This window comes from Canis lupus, chromosome 1 (genome assembly GCF_011100685.1).
Source record: "Canis lupus familiaris isolate Mischka breed German Shepherd chromosome 1, alternate assembly UU_Cfam_GSD_1.0, whole genome shotgun sequence".
Lineage (NCBI taxonomy): Eukaryota > Metazoa > Chordata > Mammalia > Carnivora > Canidae > Canis > Canis lupus.
The window spans coordinates 31,785,114-31,804,580 of record NC_049222.1 but is presented as its reverse complement, the minus strand read 5'-3'; the positions used below and the strand labels follow the sequence as shown (position 1 = coordinate 31,804,580).

At 41.9% G+C, this 19,467-nt stretch overlaps 1 long non-coding RNA gene across 3 annotated transcripts in view; it reads right to left on the bottom strand.

Moving 5' to 3' along the window:
- The window catches only part of LOC102156887, a 54,081-nt gene extending 35,885 nt beyond the window's left edge, over positions 1-18,196 (bottom strand). For all 3 annotated transcript variants that reach the window (XR_005353594.1, XR_005353596.1, XR_005353595.1), the window contains exons 1-3: positions 17,941-18,196; positions 8,964-9,023; positions 5,832-5,949 (exon numbers count right to left, since the gene is read on the bottom strand). This is a non-coding gene — a long non-coding RNA (uncharacterized LOC102156887). The remainder of the gene's footprint in view (positions 1-5,831; positions 5,950-8,963; positions 9,024-17,940) is intronic.
- Between the last annotated feature and the right edge of the window lie 1,271 nt (positions 18,197-19,467).

The window sequence follows — 19,467 nt, the reverse complement described above, 5'->3', positions numbered from 1 at the left end:
AATTCTAAACATTTAACATCTGCTTGGCTGGACTCAGTTCCTAGTCTTTTTAGTCTACTTCAATCCACCAATTTGACTTGTCATAATTTATCGTTCCAAAATCTCTATTATTTATTGCCCTTGATTACATGATCACAGGTGTTGTCCTATTTGTTTCCCTCAGTGGTCCTTACATTCTCTTGTGAAATCACTCTATCTAATTTACCAGGGGATCATTTCTACTCTTTCTGCAGATTCTGAATCTCGTCCTAGTTCTCGAGTGCATTTTTAAGGAGGATCAACTCAAGAAGTTTATCTTCCAGACTTGAAGATTATCAGGCCATCTACATTTCAGAGTCCTACTTTTTATGAGCAGATATTTTTACGAGGTGGTTCCACTAATCATCGATTCTTCATTCTCCTGTGCTTAATCAGTGTTTCCAAGGCCCAAGATGAGCCGCCGCAGACTCCGAGCACGCACCCCTCCCCCCCCCCCCTCCCCTCCCCCACCAGGCTCCTGGTGTGCGCGCTCCCGGCTCGCTGCGGAAGCGCACAGGCCTTCCTCTTTGTCCTTTCACACCCAGCAGGGAGCAGTGAGGGGGCCCCACCCTGCAACCTTTGGTCGGAGCCATCTATTGCTCTCAGCCTCGCCACCCACCCCTTTCAACCTCAGGATAATAGCAGATAGGGAAGGAGGAGCTGGCGGTTGCCTAGCACGTATCATGGTAACATGAACAAGTTTAGGAGACTCTCCTCGGCTTCTGTGTCCACCCCACAACCCACAAAGATGGAATGGATTTCTCTCTCTTCCTGCAGACGTGGAGTTCAAGACAGAAGAAAGATCAAAACAGCAGAGCTGCACATGCCTTGCCCAGATGACATACGGGTGCCTGTAACTGTACTCCAACCCCAGCTCAGGATTTATTAAATACCAAAAGGGTAACGCATCCATATAGGCAGAGAGATCCATAGCTATCAGAAGTCTCAGGAGCAGGCAGCTGGACCCAAAACTCTTCCGTGTTATGTATTTATTCCCATCCAGATCTTCTGATGGTCTCTACCTCTTAATGCCATGCTTGCAGGAGAGAGAAGCTTACTTTACTGGGTTTGGGTCAAGAATTTCAGGACCAGTCAGCTGTCAGGAGCGAAGGGTTAAGATAGACATGGACATTGGGGAAATTACTGTAGACCACGGAGCCAAACTAATTTGTATCTATTGCATCCTAAAATGCCAGCTCTTACTTAGAGAAAATATTTGTTGTTCACCCTCCTGCCTCTCTGCCAAAGGGTTTCAGTCCTCCCAACTGATATGTTTTTCTCCAGCAAACCTCTTAAACAGGCTTGTCCTTGGTCAACAGTGGAAATAAAAACTCTTGAGCTGCTTCACTTCTTTCAGTCTTTGGGAAAACAAAAAGAACAACTTGGAAAAGCCATCAGTTAAAATTTGGGTATGTTGGACGCCTGGGTGGCTCAGTGGTTGAGCACCTTTGGCTCATGATCCTGAGGTCCTGGGATCGAGTTCCGACATCAGGCTCCCCATAGGGAGCCCACTTCTCCCTCTGCTCTTGTCTCTGCCTCTCTTTCTGTCTCTCATGAATAAATAAATAAAATCTTTTAAAAGATAAAATAAAATTTGGGTATGCAAGTAAAATAAGCTATGTAACATCCTGACGCCTCATTTTGGTTATTTCTAAAGTGGAAATAATAATATCTGTCTCTTACGGTTGCAGTGAGGCCTGAATGACACACCTAATGTAAAGCACAAAGCATCTCACCTAGAAAGAGCTCAATAAACAGAGCTATAATTATGGATGCGTGTATCTACATTATCTTTCTTTCAGTTGTATTGCTTTGCTAGGAAATATACCTGCAAGACCACACTAAGCTCAGGATATAAACAGCTGAGTTTCCAATGAACCCACATTCCTTCGTACTGTGGATTAGATCACTAGTATATCTCATAAGCCGAGGTCCCTGTGTGTTAAGAATTTTATCGGTCAGAACCCTGATTCCACCTCTCTCTGGGGCCTTCAACTGTCTCAGGCCTTCTGCTGTACCCCAGGCTCCTCCCCTCTTCCATGCCTGGTACCCAAAGGTCCATAATGGGTAAGCAATTTATTTGTGCCCAAATCTTATCGGAAGGCAGTCTACCAGCCTAAGGGAAACTACCCATCTGGCATAGGTGCTCTGACTCTGGAGAATTACTGGTCCACACTCAACTATATAAAAATCCATTTGTACAAATCCTAAGAAGAGCAAACACTTCACCTGGCAAGCTCTCCAGCAGGGTCCTTGGCTGGCAGGAGCAACCACCCTCACTAGGCACCAACCAAAAGGCCATCCCTGAGCGGTGACAAATCTGGAATTCTCTGGAAGATGCCAGTCCAGGGCCTCCTGCACAAAGGGGACCCTTCTTACTCACTCAGCACCGACTCTGAACACACTGAGAATTGGTTTTGGCTGCAAGGGAAAAGCCAATGTGGCAATGTGGAAAATATAATCTGATGGACAGGATTTGAAATGAAAGACACAATACAGCCCCTAGCTTCCAGGGCCTAAACTCTTACAGGACAGAAGTGTAAATACTTTTGGGAAGCTGAGACCACAGGACACAATATGATGCCACAGCAAAATCTCAAAAGTAGCAAGGGGTTTGAACACTGAAAGACTAACTCCTGTTTTCATACTGTGAATCACCGGGCCCTACAGAGAGAGGAAAAGGTGTATCAGCCAGCATTGACCTTACCTTGCCGGTGCTGAAAAGCTCTCCTAACTGCCTGCAGCGCTCTCTCACAAAAAGATGACTAAGACAAGTTCTGGCTTTTGAGGTGTTTGTACCTGGTGGGGGAGGCTGGCAGGTAACTAAAGTACAAGCCTTACCATGGAAAGGTAAAAAGCTGAGCTCAGCCAAAAGCTGAGCAAAAGCAAAAAGCAGCAGGAGCAGAGAGCTCTAATCTCCCGTCCAGCCAGAAGAGGGGTCAGCCCACCTGGGTCTTGGAAAGACAGCAAGACTGGGGGGGAGGAGAGCTCTCTAAGCAGAGGGAGCAGTGTGAGCAGAGGCAACTCAGAGGGGGAGGAACAGGGTGCAGCAAGGAACCCAGCTCAGTCTGGCCCTGGCAGCAGCCCAGCCAAGTGGGGGTGGGGGTTTGGGAATGGACTGAACATCCAGGAAGATTAGCCTTGACTCTCTGGGCCTTTGGAACATTCCAGATCTGCTTTTGAAAGGAAAGTTTCTGCCATGGGTATCAAGGATGAATTGGAATCAGGAAGAGAGTTGAAATGTGTATCTTTGCATATGTATTTTTTTTTCTTTTCTGCTATTTGAAAAAGCGATCACAGATGCAAAGTGACAACTGTTCAGTCATCATAGGCAGCAAGTACCTGTTCCAGAATATGTATTTACTCTCCATAGCAGTGATTCTCCACCATAGGGGATCTCTCCACTTCTCCTGGTCTCATTCCATCTGACTTAGGGGCCAAAGCTGGCACCTTCTTGCCAAGGGTGCCCTAATAATCTTCCCCCACCTTCAGTCCAGGGTGGCTTGCACTCTCTGCTGTATCTAGCCCACAGAGTGTGGAGTAGAGAATCATCCTCTGATGTGATGAGAAAAGGTAGTGTGATAAAGGTGATGCAAACAGAAATCCTTCTCCTGCTTTGTAGGCTCTATCAGACCAGATCAGCTTTTGTCTAGACATTTGCTTTCCCATGTGCTCCTGGTGCACGGAAGGCTAACTTTCACTGCGAAGAGGTCATTATTACCACCGCAAGTGCACAAGTCCCCACCATCATGTATGATTTGTTTCTGCTTGTTTTTTGTTTCCTTGGTGAATTCCAGATGTAAATAGAATTAAAGGAATAATTCTAAGGGGATGTTGTTAAGAACTTCGCTTTTTACATTTATCATAAAAACACAATCCCATGCCTTGTTGCTAAAATAGAAACTTTTGATGACAATTTAAACATGAAATATCCACCAGAGACAAACCATGATTATTTATAAAAGGCTCTATCAAGAAATTATTTACTTCTTTACGCAATTTCCGCTTTGCTTGTGATTTAAGTCCTAAGAGTATATGCATCTAGTTACTCACGCAAAGTTAATGGAGCTGTTTCTCATTATGTTTTTGATAGTACAGCATGTCGAATCTGACTCTCATCTTACTTTTCCTAATTATTCGTCAGCTTTCCTCACCTGTGTTTTATTTCTTTTGGAGACCCTTTTTTCATTGCATAAGGAAGGCAACATGCAGATCATTCTTTGTGGCTTGGGAATGTTCTCTAATGCTGAAGGCCGTGTTCTGGACCAGGTGCCAACCACTCAGCTTACAAGAGTAAGAGGACTAATTTGTAACTGTCTCCTGCAGAAGCTCTTCCCCGGGCTTCCAAATACTATCCTTTGCACCTGATTCAAAAAGGGAGGATCCCAGTAGGACCTGTTATAATTTCTCAAAGTGCCCCTAATCATCAAACCTCGTCTTTTTCTCCTCAGTGTGGAAGTCACTGTGCTCTTCCCAGCTATCAAATTAAGAAAGAAGCAATTGACTATAGGATGGGTCATTGGCCAGAAACTCGCTCCTATGATGGTGATGGTGAGGAAAGTTCTGGCACAGCACTTCAGACTGAAGAGACTTTTATGACAGATGAAGCCAGGAGAGTATCTGTTATTTTTCCAGCACACTTTCAAGCTGGATGAACACAGCTGATCTCTTAATTCCCAAACCAATGGATTTTAAAGGGCAAACAGTCCCATAGCAAATACTGAAACAGATCGTCCCCGGTGTCATCTTCAGCTACTAGTTTAGATGAGTGTCTTGGAATCAACACAGTGGTAAAGAGAATAAATCTCCCACCAACCACACGTGGGGAGCTGACACCTCCTCGATGCACCACAAACCATTCCTACTGTATAGAGTCCTAATGGAGAAATAAACCTGTCACATAAAAATTTCATTTCCAAGAAAGCTTTATTATCCAACAAAGGGGGAAAGGGTGAAAAAGAGAGACAAAAACTAACATTTTCTGAGCATTTGTACCTAAATGCAGGCACTTTGTCTGTTATCCCTTTTAATTCCCAAACAAAACAAAACAACAGAAAAACTTGTAAGAGACACTTCTTCCATTTTACAGAAAAGGAAATTAAGCTTCAGAGAAGTGACCTAAATAAGCCAAAGTCACACAACTCCTAAAATGTCATGTCAGGTTCCAAATCCTACATTCTCTTATGCCAAAGCCCATCTCCCCTTGAAGGAGCCTGCTAATTTTAACTTGTTGCAAGTAATTTGGTATTGGGTGTATATTCTAAACAAGAGAAGAGGGTGGTAAAGAAATGAAGCTAGATATCCCCCAGTTTTTCACATTACTGGTAAGAGCAGTATCCTAGATTATTGGGGGGGGGGCTACAAAATAAAAGTCATTTATAGCTGGTGTTCAAAACATTACATAATCATATTTTTGCAACAGCAGCAGAAGTAAATTTTCTTTCCCTAACATGTCTGGTTGTACTAATACTGAAATTAGACTGTGGGTGCTGAGCATGGAGCAACTAATGAAAAGGCACCCAAGAACTTTTATAGAGAACCAGTCTGGAGACAAAGGCTTTGCCACAGATTCCTACAGTAGGATAAAGATGTCCCATGCAGGCTTGGGAACCGGGTGGGGAAGGTGGGGGCCAAAGCAAAGGAATTCAGAGATATAACTTTTACCTTTACATCCTGTCAAATTATATAATCTGAATGTACACAGGCAATTTCCCCAGGAACTTTAGGAAATCATCTGTGTGTGTCTGTGTGTGCATGTCCATGCATACTAGCACACTAGCACACATCCTATTTGTCGCCTAAAGAAGACTTACCTAGATTGCACCCCAGTGCATGGCTCACTTCCAGAAGATCAATTGATGTTCAATTCCAGAAAATAAGCAATAAGAGCTTGGAGCCCAGTATGCTAATATTCACCAGTATCCTTAGAGTCTAGGGAAAAACAAAAAAAGATTTTGCGCTTGGCCAATGTTATGCTGTGGGGTAAAAAAAAAAAAAAAAAATCCCCCCACCATCATGAGCAGGGTGGGTCTCCAGCTCTCCAAGAAAATCTTGTGGCCTCTGAGGATAACTCTGTTATCAAGAACCACAGTGGTGACCATCAAACAAACACACATGGAAGTAAATTTCTTTTTAACGGTCATTTTCCTAGAATGGCAAATATCCCAGCATGTGTGTATCTACTTAGAGTAATCACCATATTAGATGTTCCCAATGAATACCAGGTTTGTTCCACATGGTTATTTGAAGAAGTCGTTTGAAAGTGCTAACACTTTTCACACACACACACAAATGGCCAAAATATTTACCACAAAAGTCTACAAAAGAATACTGAGAAAAAGGCATGACACCAAGCTTTGTGGAGATTCCTTAAACCTTGGTCTCCTCATCTGTAAAATGGGGGTAATAATACCCTCTTCTGCCCACGTCATGGAAGTATTGAAATTTTAGAAAATGTGTCAGTGACCAATGCAAGGCATTTTAACTTGACTCACCTCATAAAATCGGCACGACATAGTATGGGATGAGTTTCAAGTGATAGTCATGCCAGTTGTAAAAAAAAATTAAGTAAGAAATCATAGTAGGGGGGCGCCTGGGTGGCTCAGAGGGTTAAGCGTCTGCCTGCCTTCTGCTCAGGTTGTAATCCCAGGGCCCTGGGATCCAGCCTGGAGTGGGTGCCCTGCTCAGCAAGGAGTCTGCTTCTCCCTTTCCCTCTGCTTCTCCCCCTGCTTGTGCTCTCTCAGCTTCTGTCTCCCTTAAATGAATCAATACAATCTTTAAGAAACTGCAGTAAGGAAAACATACTTAGCGGCATGCCTGACACTGGAGCAAGAAGAAAAGCAAGAGCAGAAGATGAAATAAAAGCATCTCTTCTTTTCCTTTTCTTTTTCCTTTTTATCCCTTGACCCCATCACCTTCAACCACGCTGTGTAACTTAGTTATGACCTCCCCTGGGCACCCTCGCCTCCCCTGCTGGACTGCACGCTCCTTGGGGGTGGGGGTGGGGGGCAAGCCATTTGTTCACTCCTGGGCCCCAAGCATCCAGCACAGCCCCTGGCACAGGGTGTCTCACGAAATAATTCTTCAACAAATGGGTGGTCAGGGTGGTAATGATGCGAGGCATCCAGTGCACCTTTGAGAAGGGCCGATGGAAAGGATTTCTGTGGGCTGGTTCCTTAACTAACATTCCGGGAAAACCCAGTGGCTGCTTTGATCTGTCAGTCAGGACTTGGTGATCCCAGAGAGATGGGTAGATGGGGGCTGCTCTGCACGTGGCTACATGGGAGCGCCCTGGGACTGTGCTTTCTGAACTTCGTCGTGCATCCCCGGACTGAGAGCCCTCCTGTCCCGCCAGGGCCCCGCCACCGGCCTCTCCTCCCCTGGGGATGCGGTCACCAGCACCCCAACACCCCCTCTGTGCTCCTTCAAGGACAAGGACATGCAACTCCCCCACCAGTTGTCCTCTTCCTTCCCCTGGGGCCTGTCAGGCACTTTCCAGAGCAGGATCCCACCTACTTTTCCTAGAACTGCTGTCTTTTATCTACAGGCGCTGAGCTGGGGGGCGGGGAGGGCGTCCCAGGGAGGGAGGGAGGGAGCCCCGCCCTCCCCCCTCCCGCGGGCAGGAGAGTCCCCCGCCCTTCAGGGGGAGCCCCGCTGAGGACGTTTGTGTTCCAAAGCCTGGTTCCTCACCAACGCTTCTTCTTCTTTTTTTTTTTTTTAATTTTTATTTATTTATGATAGTCACAGAGAGAGAGAGAGAGAGAGAGAGGCAGAGACACAGGCAGAGGGAGAAGCAGGCTCCATGCACCGGGAGCCCGACGTGGGATTCGATCCCAGGTCTCCAGGATCGCGCCCTGGGCCAAAGGCAGGCGCCAAACCGCTGCGCCACCCAGGGATCCCTCTCACCAACGCTTCTGATCCAACTCACTGACCTTCAGGGCTGGCAGAGACCTTAGAAATCAAATTCGACTGCCCTATTTCAGAAACAAGCCCAGGGAGGAAAACTGACCGGGCCGAGGGCCCCCAGCCAGCGAGTCGGGCGGGAAGCCTCCCCCACTCAGTCCCTCGGTGCCCCGTAGTGCCGGGACTGTCTGTGCAAAGGCACTAGCTTCCCAAGAGTGAACACCAGCAGTACTGTAAAAGCAGCCGCAAAAGAATGCAGACATTTGTAGGAATGAATCGGATTTTCATAATTTTGAAATGCCTATATCCAAATGAATCCAGTAGTAGTAGTTACTTGATCTATTAAAAAAAAAAACAAAAAAAAAAACCTCCTTTTTTTCCCCCCAAAAGGCTTCCCTAGCTTGTTGCTTTAAATAACCTGTTCTCCCTAATGTATGTGAAATATGTTCTTTTTAAAGGTTTTATTTATTTATTCATGACAGACACAGAGACACAGGCAGAGGGAGAAACAGGATCCATGCAGGGACTGGATGTGGGACTCGATCCTGGGACTCCAGGATCACACCCTGGGCCCAAGGCAAACACTCAACCTCAGAGCCACCCAGGCGTCCCTGAAATATGGTTTTCATTCATACACTTTGCTGCTGTAATCTCAGTGCACAATGTAGTCTTGTAAACTATGATTTAACTCTAAATTTCTTGATATAATCATTATAACAAATGAGTGTCTACTTCAAGAGATATGACCAAGTTTTCCAAAATTGGGTTAATAAAGTTAGGTTTGGGGGGAGGGGCATATAGATGAAATAAAGTCAGTAAACTCCAAACAAATGTTTTTGCAAAAATATGTTTATAAATCAGTGTCATTGAGAGAGTAGAGGTTGCTTCTAAAGTCTGTATTGGCAAATTAAAGAAGACACAAAAAATAAGAACATTCAGACCATGGTACTCTAGAGTTGAAAGGCCATGAAGATGTATTATCTAGTCCAACCATTTCAAAGTGTGGATAAGAAAACAAAAGCCCAGAGCAGGGACTGGCTCACCCAAGGTCAGCGAGGTCTGCGGCTTCCCAGTCGGGTTCTCACTTTATCATAGTTTTCACACTGGGTGGAAAAAGAAAGGAGTAATAGGGTAAGACCAGAGAGGAGCATGGAATTTTCAGGAAATGTCATGCGTTCCACCCAACCAATAGGGAAACTCTCAAAGTGTTTTTGTCCATTCTATTTAGTTCTGGCAAAAGAGTAAATGGATCTTTCAGATTCACTGGGAGAAAAAAAGTGTAAACAAAGGCTGGGTGAGCAAGCAAGCTTCACTGGAGTCAGATTTATTTCCAGGGATCAAGACAAGGATAGGGAGAGATTGCTCATGGGAAGGAATGTGAAGTGTGCCAAAGTCCCAACCAGAGTCCTGAAGTGCATTCTTAAGAAACTTGCCTCTAAGTCAGGGTTCTAAACCCAGAGACTTTGGGCAATGTCTGTAGACATATTTGGTTGTCACAACTGTGGAAGGGGCTGTTACTGGCATCTAGCATATTGAGGCTAGGGATGCTGCAAAACACCCTACAATACACAGGATAGCCCTCCCCCCTACAAAAACACACCGGCCTCAAATGTCAATAGTACCAAGTCTGGGAAGCCTTCTTCTAACTGCTACTTGTCAATCAATTTTCTGCTCAGATTCATCAAAAGCTCCCTTTGGAACCCAAGAAATCAAGTAAAAACTCTCAAGACTCATTGGTCTCTCTTCGGATCTTCAGATTTTTAACTCCCTCCCCCAAAAAAATCCAGATGAAGAGGAGGCCAGCAGAACAGGAAACAGCAATTTCAATAAAAATACTTAGTGCTGAAAATATATGCGTAGGAGAGACGACTTTCCAGGCACTTATATTTTCCTTGCTCTTTGTTGTCATTCCACCCATCCTTGGTAAATTTGTTTTCGTTTTAAGTGTTACAAGCAGTTATTATGTATTCCAGGCAGGGCTCCCAAGCTGTGACAATTTAAATGAGGGAGATTTTTTTTTATAGGGGAAAAAATGATAAAAGTATAAATGGTTTGTTGAAACACTGAAGAAAAGCTTACCTCAGAGAACAAAATGCTTTTATATGTAGTCTTAATATTAATCCAAAATGAAAATGTCCTTCACTTCAAAAGGGTAAGATTTGGCAGGTATAAGATATAAAAGGGCAAGGATATGTCCCCTCCACATTTAGAAATGTGCATCTCCCAAAAAGGCTTTGAAATAAATAGTATATAAGAAGCTACGAGTAATTTTTAAAATGGCTTAAATCTTTTACACTTTCTACTCAAAGGAATAAAAGAGCTCACAAGGGCACAACAGAAGAACAGAAGGGACCTTGGACGGAGGATATGAAAACTTAGGTTCCAGTCTAGGGTCATTAACATTCCCCATGGCCTTGGGCAAACAGTATTTCTTATGTGTTCCTTTACTCTACAATTTAATAATAATAATAATAATAATAATAATAATAATAATAGTCTTACAGAGGTTGTTGTGAGGCTCAAAACTCACATTAATGTAAATGCAAAAATAAATGTAAATGCCAGCATGTAGCTTCCCTACTACCCCTTCTCATGCCCCCCTTGCCTTCCCACCCCCACCCCACCCCAACCCCCATGTGCAGCACCATTGCCAGTGGACCCCTTTCCTTCAAAATAAGGAAGCAGCCACCACTGGCAAGCTTCCAGGGTAGGATCACACCCAGAGCCATGACGAAGAAGAGCTTTTGATGGATTACTTACTGCACACTTTAAAATTTCCTTTTTTTTTTTTAAATTAAGAAGACATTTCTATAAGGTAAGGAATTATTGGGGGCACCTGGGTGGCTCAGTGCTTGAGCATCTGCCTTTGGCTCAGGTCATGATCCCGGGGTCATGGGATCGAATCCCACATCAGGATCCCTGCAGGGAGCCTGCTTCTCCTTCTGCCTGTGTCTCTCATGAATAAACAAATAAAATCTTAAAAAAAAAAAAGAAATTATTGGAGTAGGGTGAATATGGCACAAATAAATATCTTTATAGAAGAGTCCTGACAGGGTGTCATGCCCCTGAAACCAAAATGTTAAATGTTAACTACCAAAGAGAAAATTTGCTTTCTTGAAACTTCAAACAAGCTGTTGAATGAGTGAATGAGTTAGCAACAATTCTGAAGGGGCCAATCAGTGGAATTTATTTACTTTGTGAAGTAGCTTGAAATCTTATTGGTTGTGTCACAACATGAAAGGAGACAGAAAATATGTCTTTGGTTTGCAGGGGGGAGGATCAAAATGGAAAATAATTATTAAGGGAACAAAAAGAAAAAGCAGCACTAGATGATAAGATGGCATATCCAAAAGGAGGAGAGAAGTTTCTGGAACATTTGGAAGTTGTTATTTTGTTTATGAGCCTTTGGTATGTTTAAAACAAAACTTTATAGAAGCAACAAAATGGTGGATAAAGGAAAACTAGCTGATATAATTTATTGAGGCTCTCCAAGGGCTTTTGACAAAGTCCTACACAAGAGACTGTTCAGGGAACTTGCCAACCACTGGATAAGAGGTAAAAGGCTGTCAGTCATGAGTTAAAAGAGAGTTAAGAGATAGAAGGGGAAGGAAAGAATAAATGACCAGCTCCCAGCATGGAAAAGAGTTAATAGTGGGGTATCAGCAATCGGTGTAAGAGTAGTATACTCCAGGATATTTATTAACACCCTTGAAAATGAACTAAATAATGAGGAGCTGAAATTTGCCGACTAAACAAAACTATTTTGGTTCCCTAAGTCTATACAGATGGATGTGAGAAACACAGAATCCAAACTCAGTAATTGGGTAAAACAGTGGCAGATGAAACTCAGAGCAGACAACTGCAAAGTATTGCATGTTAGAAGTAGCAATTTAAATTACTCATCCACTCGGGTGAGTTCTGAATTAGTTCTAAACTTACAAGGAAAAGATCTAGGCTCAAGGAAGACATCTTAATGAAGATGTATGTGTGGTGCTCAGTAGAATTTAAAAAAAAAAAGAAAGAAAGAAAGCAAATACACTATTAAATTGCAGTAAAAATGAAACAGAATATATGCCAACGTCATACAGAAATCAATGGTGCCCACCTGTTCTACAAGCAGTTAAAATCACCTTGTTTCCGAAGGAAGATGGCAAAAATAGAAAGAAACATCTGATAACACCCAGGAAACTCATTACAAGTGGTAAGAAAAGACAGGCAAAACCTCATATGGGAAGTTTTTTCTTTTTTAAGTTATATATCATTAATAATTTGAATGAAGTAAAGATGAACCTAAGGGGCATATAGGTTTTCCATAAAGGTAAAAACCTATATTAATATTTTTGCAACTTAAATTGTAGGGAGACTAGAAACTGTCTGTAAATGGCATCAAAGACAAATTGAATTTTCTTCTAATATGAGATGCTATGGGCTGGTAGGGGCCTCAGTTGTGCCTCATGGGATCCAGTCTGTCTTCTTTCTTCTAGTTGCTATTTGTCATTTGTTCTAAGATGGGAAATAAGTAAATGTATGTATCATAAAGTCTTATAAATATTATTTCAAATAATAATTTGCCATTTGCAATTATTTAGACCTTCTTCCAAGCCCAGAAAGATGCACAGAGATCTAATATTGAAATTTTGTACCAACTCCAAAAAATAAAGGCAAGTGTCAGGTAAACACAATAGTTAACTCATCGTATTCACCTGACCCTGTAAGTTCCTGAATACACAAATCATTGCACACTCCTTTCTCCATCTTCCCCAAGAGACAATTCATCAATGGATCTGACCATCAGGAGCAATAAGACTGTCCACCCCTGTGCCCTTCTCTTCTCCCCAAATGTTTAAGTGAGATTTCAACTGTGGTTACCAGGAGGTAATCAATCCCCAGGCTTCCAGAGATCAAGCCTCTGCTGACGGAGGTCAGAAAGAAATGCTCTCCCACAATGCCAAGTACTTTATAATTGACCCAGTGCTTGTTGAGAAAATGACGTCCTCACACTCCAGTAAGGATTGCGCAATTGGGCAGGTACATGGAGGGGTAGGGGATGTTGGTGGAAACGGTTACTGGCTGATGCCCTTCCTACAGCATTTAGATCTCGCCAGAGGATTGGGGACGAGGTACTGGAGTCTTGGCATTTTTTTTTAAGCCCGTATTTACTATGTTGAGGCAATTGATGTGGTATGGAACTTCAGAAGTATTTTTCCTTATTTGTTTTTCTTCCTGAAACCTAACCCCTGAATCCTGTGGTAAACAAAAATAAACAAAGAATGACCAACAAGAAAATATGAGCAAGAACAAACCAAATATTAATGTAAAAATAGCATTAGAAGCTAAAAATTTAATTTCACCACAGAAGAATCACAGCATAGCATGTTTTTCTGTTTTTAGTCTTGTAAGTGGAGTATAATTATTCTGTAAGGGGTCAGCTTATCCATAAAAATGATATTTTTTTCAGACAGGCATTTGAATGCTTAATAAAACATTTCTGATAACATAGATATTTTCCTCTTCAAAGATGTAGATTCTTTCTAAAAGAGGGCATAAGGTAACATTTTCACAGCAATTCTGCGAAGTATGAAAGGCAGCACAATTTTCTGGGTGTTGGCATAATACAAGAGCATTATATCAAGTAGAAAGTTACTGCCATGGGTCACTCTTTACATAAGTATCTTCACCTCTACACTCTGCACCAGAATATCTTATAAGCTTCTTTCAAAAGGTAAACACACACACACACACACACACACACACACAGAGCTGTTGAATCCTTTGCTATTTTTAAATTACATCTACTTATCACTTATCTTTGTTCTACTAATGATGATTTGTACATATCCATATTGCTACCCCTACCCCTCACTTGACCCTTCCCCCATCTCTACAGATTCCAGATTTTGTGAATGACAGTATCAACACCACTATCATCCAAACTATTAAACTAAACATACACACCAATGGGGTGAGTGACATATTCAGTATGCTCAGTATTGGTCATCCAAAAGGGCAATTATAATCCTTGTATGGGGGGGGGGGTGCCTGGATGGCTCAGTCAGCTGAGTGCCCGAATCTTGATTTCAGCTCAGGTGATCTCAGAGTAATGGGATTGAGACCCACATCAGGGTCCATGCTCAGCACGGAGTATGCTTGAGATTCTCTCTTTCTCAGCCTCTCTCTCTCTCTCTCTCTAGCAAATAAATTAATCTTTAAAAAAATTAAAAATAAAATAAATAAATAAAATCCCTGTATGGTAAACAACTCATCCAGGTAGGTAGATATTACTTATCTGAGACACTAACTCTCCAGAATATAACCACAAGAAAAAAAGAGTTCCTTAACAGCAAAAATAGATGTCAAAACCCATGCAATTCCCTTTTAGATGAACCCCTCAGGTTGTTGCTCAAAGCCAGTTTGCTTTTTTTGTAAGTTAATTACTATATTGATTGCATAAGAATATTTTCCTCAGTGTAGATCATTCTTGTAGTCTATGAATTAAACCTTCATAGTAAAGTAACAGCTTTACCAACATAGGATTCCCATAGCATATAAACCATCTATTGAAAGTATACAATTCAATGTTTTTTAGTACATTCACAGATCTGCACAACTATCACCACAATCCATTTTGGGATATCTTTATCACCTAAAGAAGAAAAGCCATATCCTTGATCAACCATTCCTCTAATCCCTTATTCCCATCCCTATCCCAGCCCTAAGGAATCACTAATCTATTTTCTATCTCTATAGCTATCCCTATTCTGGGCTTTCATTTGAATGGACCCATCTATGATCTTTGTGACTGCATTTTTTCACTTAGCACAATGTTTTTAATTTTTTTAAGATTTTATTTATTCATGAGAGACACAGAGAGAAAGGGGGGCAGGGACATAGGCAGAGGGAGAAGCAGGCTCTGCAGGGAGCCCAATCTCAGGACCCCAGGATCACACCCTGAGCCAAAGGCAGACACTCAACTACTGAGCCACCCAGGCATCCCTGCACAATGTTTTTAAGGTTTATCCATACTGTAGTGGGCATCAGTCCTGCATTACTTTTTAGGGCCAAATAATATTCCATTGGATGGATATACCACCTTTTACTTGTCTATTTATCAACTGATGGATATTCTGATTGCTTCTATTTTTTTTTTTTTTTTTTGGCTACTATGAATTAATGCTGCTGTAAACATTTGTGTACAGGACATATGTTTTCATTTCTCTTAGATATACACCTGGGAATGGAACTGCCAGTCATATGTATGGGTCTGTGGATCTGTGTTTAGTTATTTGATGAACTGCCAGACTGCTTCCCAAAACAACTACACCACTTACATTCCCCCCCAAGTATGTGGGGGTTCCAATTACTCCACATCTTCGTCAACATTTATAATTGGATTTTTGACCATAAGCTTTCTGATGAGTGTGAAGTGGTATCTCATTATGGCTTTCACTTCTGTTTCCCTGATGGCTATAGATGTCAAGCATGTTTTCATGTGCTTATTAGCCATTTTTATATCTTCCTCAGAGAAATATCAATTCAGGTTCTTTGCCCATTTTTTTTTAATTGGGAGCCAGTTTACATTTACTTTACACATTATTTTAACAGCTGGTTTTCCAGCTGACAAATAATGAGGAGTAGCAAATAATAAGTAGGGAGGAGCTATTAGAGACAGACATACTAGCTAACCTGAGAAGGAAAAAAAATATGAAAAGCAAACGTAAGACCTCAAAAAGCAGAACATCCTCCAGTCCTGTAGGATAGAAAGGGCAGTGTCAATGGGCCCTAGCAATATCTTTGTGTTACAATATGAAAAAAAGACTGAAGTTTACTGTGATTACCTTATATCTTCTTTATAGGATCATTTCAAACTCTATGTGAACCATTTACAAAGGCTGGGAGGTCTGTAATATAATTTAGGGCTGTAGCAAAGGGGGATTAAACACTTGTTACCAACGGTGTACTCTTAAATGTTTTATAGCCGATTCTCCAGGGAGAAGAAAAGGTCTGATTTCGTACTTCCAGAGCTGATTTCAAGCTACCAAAGTGATGTCGACTGGCACAAGAACTTCCTGGAAATTTAACAACTGGCTCACAAACCAGCAGAAGCCAGCTTGGATATACCACAGCATGATGTGTGACTTATATAAACTAAACACTATGTTAGTCTCTTTACATACATTACCTCATTTACTGCTCTCAACCATCTTTAAGAAGGAATAAGTGTATTCACCCTCCAAACAAAATGAGGCTTAGAAAGATTGTATAACCTTGCCCAGGGAGACACAGCTAGGAAATCCATTCTGGTCTTTCCAAAGACTATGTCCTCCCTGGTATATTAAATCAGGCCTCACTTTTAAGTTAGTCAAAAGCAATTCTTAAGTTGGATTAAAGGTACTTCTGAAGGAGAGTTATCCATTACTCTGATATTTTACTCCTTTGGAATACCATAAGCCTTGACATCAAGGAGCAAGTGAAGTGTCATACAAAGGTATTCAGAGCCAGAAGCAGCTCCCTACAGCTTCACCAGAGACAAATGGACAGAGGCCTGTTAAGTGATAAGGCCAAAAGTCAGACAAGAATTTGCGAACAAAGCTTTCCAGCTCCCCAAGCAGTATGGAAAGTGGCCCTGAGTAATCTAGAGGCAGTCCCTTCCAGTTTCATGTTCATCAAGAACTCCTGCCAAGACCAGCCCAGCCCCTGCCAGGGTTGCACAAGGGGCATCAGTTCATGCACATCAATTCTGCATGCCCCTGGTTCATGCATTCCCACCTGCAAAGTCAGTATGATAATCTACCTTAGCGAAGAATCTTATGGGAAAATGCAGGAAATCCCATTTCAGCATAAATTATGTGACAATATTCCCCCCAACCTGCACTGTGCATCAAAAACCAAGGTAGCAACTGACCACACTTTTTGGAGAAGAGAAAGTATATTCTGGAGCTGAACATCACCAGGATTGTATTCAAATAAAACACCAAATTCTCCACCCAGAAGCTAATGATCACTATACTTAAAAATTTGTAATTAGACAAATTGTATGGAAGGAATCACTTATGCAATCAGTGGCAAGTTTCAACTTCTGTTTCCAACCCGTATCAAAGAGGTGGGTTGATCCACCATAGGATAACACATTCCCTTTGCCCTCCCTGGCACTCACTGTGGAATATATTACTTCCATTATGGAAGCCGCTCTTGTATGCTTGTTAGGTAAGTAAGATTTGTAATTCAGCAACCAAGCTTTGGTAATTACCTCTATGCCAGCCAAGGCTCAAACCTCACTACATACCAATGTCCAAAAGGGTTCAATTCTCTAAACAACCCAAGAAAGGTATCAGTCAAGGCTTTGGAAGCTCTACTTTTAACTTATGGCAAGAACATACAGCTATATTCTCTCAATATCTTCAAGAAGCTGGGGCTGTTAATGTACAATACTCTTCATTGTATTTTGCTCTGCTCTATATTAAAACCTGAATGAACTGGATAAAAAAAAATATATATGCACTTTTCTTTAACCTTTCACCCAACAAAGAATACAATAAACAGTAGCCTCATTCAGAGTTCTTTGGTACAAAGCAGAATGCTTTGACACTTAATATTGCCATGACTATAGGTTTAGTAGTAGACATGCAGGGGAATAAAAGGCAAAAAGACAAAATAAAGCAGTGATGGACCCCCCCCCCCTTTTCCATAGCCCACATTATTGGCACCCATGTCCACCTTCTGTGGATGGCCCATCAATAACTAAGACTGCTTTCCTGGACATTAAAACACTCTATACCAGCTTTCATCATACCATGCTCTCTTCATCTTCCCTCTATTCCTCTCATGCTCCATTTTGTAGGTCAGCCATGTGGAACCTCATGTCCTTAGGGCCAGGCTTTTGGTTGTTAAGAAATACAATACATTAGTCCAATGAGCTAATGGGAAAAGAATAAAGTAGATGGCACCACTCATCCTCCTGTAGGAATATTCAAACGGCTACCTTGGGCCTTCTGGCGATGATGGCCATCTCTATTGACTTACCCCAAGAATGATTCCAGAGGTGAAGTTCCCAGTGCAGATTGTAAGAAAAGATGACACCATGTCAGGCTTCATCCTTGGCCACTGGAATGGAAATAGTCAAAGGGAAGGTTGGGTGACATGAGATTACATGGCTAGACCTGGCCACAACAACATGGACCTTTCTCAACAGTATGCAGATGGCCAAACAGAAACCTAGCCAGCCTTCCCCGAGGGACTCATTTCCATTCCCATGTCTGTGCAGATTAACCACAACCAACATTTGAGTCACAACACCCAACAAAGTGGATGACTTGTAGAAAACAATGTTTTAGAATTCAAGTACCAGAAACATCAGTCTCTAGCAACAACCCTTATCATAACCAAGATGTTGTGAGTTGTGCAACCAAGTTCATGTGGCTGGAAGGTTCTTTTGTTTGCCAGCCAGGTAAAACAAGGGTCGACTCTTTTAAACAATCTCCCTTCCCCTACATACCCATCATACACAGAATTCCTTTTGAAGCCACTGAAAATCCCTGTCACAGAACAGAGGGATCAGAACAATCCATTTGTTTCTATATTAACGTATGCTCTCCCTCCAACTATTCTAGCGAGTTGCCTTTTCTTTTTCAGACCTCTTGTCAAAATTCTCACATTCCAGGAAGGCTTTTTCTACAATGAGTCTCCTCTAAATCAAAATGGCTCCAGTCCAAAGGTTGTGCCAAAGAAAAATTCAACTAGCTGCCAGCAATGTCTGGCAGTTTGACTGACCTTTCCTTTCTCTATGTTTTTATTTTTTAATTGTCATGTCTATTCCAGTTAAGTGACAAACATGTGAGGTAGGAATTGCTTTTATCCTTGTGTTTTTACAGTGCTTCAGATGATGACTCTACTCAATAAATTGAAAATCATTATTATATACAAATGCATATGCTAATGCATGACCTGCAAGCTCGGATGGCAGAGTGAATAAACAATTACTGGCAAACACCATGGCATGGCATTTCAATGAAGTCATCACAGAATCACTAGCAATTATCTTTGCAAACTTAAGGTGAGGTGTCTGCGGACTCAAAAAGAGAAATGTACACTTGTGTTTTAAAAGGAGAAATCAGACTCAACACCTTCACATCCAGATCCAGAAATACATTATAATCATATCAACACACACATGTGCACACACACACACATACACACAGTCGCATGCCAGGGTGAAAAAGCAAGGCAGTTTTGTTCAAAAAAGAAACCCTATCACGTTAGTCAAATGCTATTCCTCAGAAACATGACAAGATTGATGACGCTGAGTAGAAGGCAAAGATATGAAATAGTATGACTATTGTGCAGTTTTAAGTTTTGTCTTGCTTGATATTGGGCAATTAAAGAAGTACACCCTGAAATCATCTTCTCATCAGGTGGACTCTTAAGTGTTTAGAAGGCCTTTCTCAGTAAGTAATTATTAATGGCCCAGTGTCAGACCAGAGATGCATACCTCATGGGATTCCAAAGCAATTGGTCTTTACCTGATGCTATTTTTAGTAGGGACTTAGATGG